The sequence below is a fragment of the Octodon degus genome, unplaced genomic scaffold (genome assembly GCF_000260255.1).
Source record: "Octodon degus isolate 3935 unplaced genomic scaffold, OctDeg1.0 scaffold00095, whole genome shotgun sequence".
Classification (NCBI taxonomy): Eukaryota; Metazoa; Chordata; class Mammalia; order Rodentia; family Octodontidae; genus Octodon; species Octodon degus.
In genome coordinates, this window is record NW_004524671.1 from 4,995,435 (window position 1) to 5,001,433 (window position 5,999).

General features: G+C 42.9%; 1 pseudogene; it reads right to left on the reverse strand.

The window, feature by feature from the left end:
- Positions 1-3,898: 3,898 nt before the first annotated feature.
- LOC101572570 overlaps positions 3,899-5,999 on the reverse strand; it is a 4,737-nt pseudogene continuing 2,636 nt past the window's right edge.

Consider the following 5,999-nt stretch of genomic DNA (forward strand, 5'->3'; position numbering starts at 1 on the left):
AATTAACCACTAAGAAGAATATATGCAGTGTATTATTTGTTGAAACTGTACTTCCGATTTGATTTGAAACTGTTTCATTGCTATCTGTTTATCAATAAAACTTTGAAAAAAATAAAGGTTTTTCTGTATAAAACAATGTTACGTGTGGAAGCGGTGCAGGTCTACAAAGCACATCCCTCCTGAGTAGACAACTAGTAGACTGTTGTATTCTGGAATCTCCATTATTCTTTAGCATCAAACAAAATACAGCAAATATTTATAACAGCAACATAATCCCTGTTGCTGCAGCTCACAAGACGGTATTAAAATAAGTGGCATTTAGCCAAGAGTTATTAAGTTATAAGCTGAAAATAATCTTTAATGAATTAGCTACAGCCCCATTTTGGAGCAAAAGAAGACATCCCAGGCCCTAAATAAGTCTACATCAAACATTTGAAAGACTTCTAACTAAATAATTTCTCTTCTCTAATGGCAAGATTTATATCCAATATTTGAAACACACATGAGTTATTAGGAGAATTTTGCTGGGATGTGTTTGAAGACAAAAGTCGTTAGATTTAGGAGCACCTAATTGATGTTGGCATCTCAAGTGGCAGCCAAGTAAACTGCTCCTGAGTTATGCTACTTTTCTATATGAGATTTATCTATTGTTTAATGGTAACTTTTATTCAGCTTTATGCATGCTTCAAAAATGTGGACACACTAGGAATTGCAAAATAAATGAGACTTTCCTCCACATTTCAACAAATTCCACTTGCTTTAGTCTTATCCTTATCAGTATACCCTAAAGGAAATCCACTCTTATTCATATTTATATTGTCCTTTATTTTTAAAAAAGATCCTTTGCACTTGCCTTTTGCTGGTGGATTTTTCTTTCTCCCTGCGTTCTGCGAAGTCCTACAGTCTGAATGTTAAGTGGAAAGCAACCGAAGTCTGCATTTGCAAATCTGTGCACTGGAAAACCGCTAGCGGCAGTTGGTCCTTTGTCTGGACAGTGGGGAAAATACCGGATTCTGTTGCTAGGTGGCAATGTTCCTGCGCGAAAGGCTGCTTATTAGGAGACTGCAAGTTCCGTTCTGACACAGAAAGGAAAACATTGCCTTACTGCGGGTTCATTAGCAACTTTTTAACCAGACTTCCTGGTTTCAGCCCACAAAGACGCCAGCGCCTTCAGAGCTTGTGAGACCGGAGCGCTCAGAACACGAAGTTCTTCCTTCTGGCTGCTGCAGGTGGCCAGACTGGCCAATCTGCAGTGCAAGGCACATGGCGGCTGCCAGGAGCTGTAAAATTCTTCTCTAGATGAGAGCACAGTCGATGCCAGACCTTAGGAAAAAAAAAAGAAAAAAGAAAGAAAGAAAAGAAAAACAACAACAACAACAACAACAAAAACCAAACCATACACACTAGTCTTATTTGTTCAGAGATTGGTAGCAGAATCTTAATTTCATTTATGAGAAAACCACTCTAGCACTATGGCTACTAACATCTCTGAATGGTATGGAAAGAGAAGAAAATGTTCAAATTGGAAGGGGAACAAAAGGAAAAGAAAATAAATAGAAGAAAAAATGGAAACAAAGATTTGTAAATAAGGAGGGAGTTTAAGGAAAGGGAAGGAAATGGGAAGAAAAAGAATCAAGATATGTCAGAGACAGCGATAAATTCCCTACGATGAGTATGATCATTATGTATATCTAAAGTGTACTAATAAAAATTAATTATAAAAAATAAATACAACATTGCTGTAAAAGTGTCTATATATTAATAGGATAACAGTGTGAAGTTTTTTTTGTTTTTAATGTACTTAGTACAGAATCTATAGGGTTTCATTATGTTTGTTTGTTTGTTTCAGTACCAGGGATTGAACTCAGGACCTTATGCTTGCCAGGCAAGTGCTTATTCTCCTGAGCTATCTCCCCAGCCCCAGGGTCTCACTATGTAGATTAGACTCATAGTGATCCTCCTGTTTTCAGCCTCCCAAGACTCTGGGATTACCGGCGCGCACCACCACACCCAGTCTCAATGGCCATCTCAGTGCGCTCCGCTCCAGGGGCGGGGCCAGCACAGCAGGCCCAGGAACGGAACCCCAGCTGCTGAGCTCTGCCTAAGCAGGCGCTTTAGTCCACTGAACCAGCCCTTAGCAGTGTGAAGTACTGTTCAAAAGAAATGAATAGCAAAAAAAAGGGAATCTCAGGGCTGGGGAGATAACTCAGTAGAATAAGTGCTTGCCTGGCACGTGCAAGGCCCTGAATTCAATCCCCAGTACCGGTCCCCTCTCCCTACCCACCTCCAAAAAAAAAAAAGGAAATCTCTTTTCCAAAAATCAGTTTTTTTCCTACCGCCATACAGATTGGGCTACCAGGTATTATAAATTAAAATGCAAGACACTTGGTTCAATTTGAATTTCAGATAATTAATAAATCATTTTTCTTAGTATAATTATGGCTCTACTGTTATTGGATTTATTTGTAAGGAGGCTACCAGGATCCATTAGTTTCTAATCTGTAGATGCAAGCAAAGGAGATAAAGAATATTCCAAAACAGGAATTGCAGCCATCATAAGCAGGTACAGATATTTTCTTGTCATTATTCCATTAACAATATGATACACATCTGTTTACATAGAGCTTGTATTGCATTAGGTATTATGGGCCATGTAGGGTGTTTGAAAGGATGTGAGTAGTTGTATAGGTTAGATCTTACACAAGGGAGCTTAAGCAGCCACCGATCTGGGGTTTGGGGGGATGGTGAGAAGGGTGGGCCTTCTATCTAGTACTTGTGGATATCATGGGATGACCGTGCTAACAAAGATTGTTGTTAACCTAAAAATTGCTGGCTCGGTGAGGCTGGATGCTGTATTTTAATGCTCATGATGGCTCTGATTGCATTGTCGGATGACTCTCAGATCTCACCGCCCAAAAGCCTGAGTCTGAGACTGAGGCAGGAATTACCTTGATTCTTGAGAATAGAATCTTTTCCCAGAAAAGCACATACAAACTAGCACTTCTACATGATTTCTGTGAAAGCACTGAAATTCAGGCTTGGCTGAAGCCCACGAATTCCAGAATTCCACTGACACCTGGGTTTGTAATCTCCCATGAAGCTTTGCAAACACTCACATTTTTTATATTAATTTTATTGAGAAAGAAGTAGCAATGAGACAGTTGTTAGTAGGACAGTTATAATAATTAATACATTGCATATTGTTGTCTTTGTAGTAGTTATTCATAGTACAAGATGCAGACATGATATCTTGTCTAAACACTATTAGTTCAAAACTTTCTTCTCATTGAACTAAGAGAAAGTAGCTGTATATCTATACTATTTTGTATATAAATATATTTTTTTTTCACTACAAAATGGACCTTAATTTATATCTCCCTTTTTTGTTTACTTTTGTCAGAGGTGGGTATTCCATTGCCATTCATATATTGCAGGTACATAATTTCAGTAAAGTAATCCAATATAGTCCAGGAGTCTATAATTTGTATTTAAATGAATTGATTTTTCTTTGGTGTCTTTCGATTTGTATCACAAAATGCTTTAGCTTTTTTAAAGTAAATTCACTTTCATCAACAATGCAAGAAGCTTATTTTGACCTGTGTATGGAGGTCACTTTAAATGCTCATCAAATCCTAAGAGTAGAGAAGTGGAAGGCAGGGAAGGAAAGTTTGATTTATGTTAAAGAGCTGAACTGTAGATTTTCAGATGGGCATTAAGTCAGAGGCTCTTACCTTAGACCAGTGATTCTTTTTTACCATGCAATGATGTCTTTTATTACTCATAGGTTTTTATAATTCTTTAATCTCTCTGTATACAGACAAAAGTGCACTATTTAACACACTGGAACTTGCAAATTTAATCACTGCCTAAAGAATGGAAAATTATCCCTGAAGCATGCTTAACAGAGAGACCAATCCATCTGCCGACCACAGAGAACATGGAAATGAACACGATAGACAGACTGTCCCCCGTCTGCACCTTCATTCTCCACCATTCGATAACCTTTGTTCAGGCCTAGATCAGCAGCACATTTCTTACCAACGATCATTAAATGTCCAAGAAGACTTTCATCATCTTCTGCTGCAGAGATCTGGACAATATGTTTCTTGGGGATCACCAGAAAATGAGTGGGTGCCTGGGGGCACGTGTCATGGAAGGCAAGGCACCAGTCATCCTTGAGAATGGTCTTGGTGGTGATTTCCCTGTAGATGATCTTCCTGAAGATTGTGTCACTGCCAGGCCGGGCAATCTGAGCCTGGGTGATCTCGTCTGCCCTCACAGGCTTCTGCACACCAGATCAATGATTCTTAACTGAGGGGCAATTTCTTCCCTCTCCAGGGACCCTGGGCAACATATAGAGGTGTGTGTGTGTGTGTGTGTGTGTGTGTGTGTGTGCGTGCGCGCACTGGTGCTCCTGGTAACCAGCGGGTAGAATCAGAGGGTGCCCTGAAGATTCTGTATGATACACAGGAGAGTTCCCTCAACAATGAACCTAAATATCCAGAGCCTGAAGCGTCAGCAGTGCCCAGAGTGTCAGCATTCCCCAGGGTGGGGCCAGCAGTGCCCCCAGTGTCAGCAGTTCCTTGAGTGTCAGCAGTGCCCCCCCCCCCCGCCCCGTGTCAGCACTCCCCAGGGCAGGGTCAGCAGTTCCCCGGGGGTCAGCAGTGCCCTGAGTGTCAGCAGTGCCCTGAGTGTTAGCAGTGCTCCGAGTGTCAGCAGTGCCGAGGATGACCAACCCTGCCGCAGGGAGTAAGAGCATGTCCCACAGCCTCTCTCATTCCTCTGAATGTCCCTTCTGGGGAATGTGTGCTGCATTCCTTCTCAGAGGGAATCAAGAGCACCAGAGCCTTACACAAAAGTCGGGAGATCTAGTCCTCTTCCTGCATGGGTGCTAGCAGGGTTTACAGATGCCTTGAGGGAAGGAGCCGCCAGTGGGGTTCTGTGGACCTGGTGACTGGGTGTGCCATCCCTCCCCTGGCTGCTGCTAGCCCTGAGTGAGAAGCCAGAGGCTGCCCAGGAGCAGCTGCAGTGCACAAGACGTGTGTTAGAAGGAAGGTCTGGCACACGTAGGGCACCACAGTTCTGGCCAGAAGGACTTTTTAATGTACTCATCCACTGTACCACCCCTAGGGCATCTGAAGCACCCTGTCCCCAGGAGGAGGAATGGGATACAGTAAGGCCATGTGCCGCTGTCTGCTGGGGCTGCGATAAGGTGTGCACAGTGAGAAGGCACTGGACCTTAGCTGAGTCCCAAAGACAAAATCCAAGCAGTGGATTAAGCCTCTCCACCTGGCAGGTGGGACCTTAGGAAGTTAAAACCAGACTCAGGTAAGGTATCTCTGCAGCTCTGGACGCCCTCCTGGGCTGGAGCAGAACCTTCCCTGCCTCAGCACACTTCAAGGGAAGATCATCCCACTGTGTGGTCCCCTCATGGGCTGAAACAGGCGCACTCCAGGCTTTAGCCTTTGGAGATCAGCACTTGGGGGTTGTAGCCACATGTGTGTTTCAGGATAGACCGTGGTCTCTTTGTTCTCATAGCTAAACTGACAAGCCTGCTACTGGCCCGCAGTGTACTTCCATGGACCTTTAAAATTCATTTGGGGGGCTGGCGTGGGAGAGGATCGGTCCATTTTTTCTCTTTGGAGGTAAACATCCTAACATGTCTTAATCGTAGGATAATGAAGTCTTTCTTTTTCCTTAGATACAATTAATAAAGAAGGCCTCAGAGTGACATTCCCTAAGCAAAGATGAACATCCTCTATCCTGAAACTAAAGTGAAACAAACAAAAATGGTACCTAACTGCAACACTACAACAAGATAGCTTTTCCATGATGAAACTGCTAGGTTTTTTGGCAGTGCTGGAGAAGCAGAAGTAAAAGAAAGGAAGGAAGAGGCCTTTCTTGCCACTGAGGACACAGAGAGGATCCACCGCAGCGAGATGGGGAGGTGTCCTCTGTCCTGAGCCTGGAAGGCTGAGAATTTATGGGCTTTGGCTTAG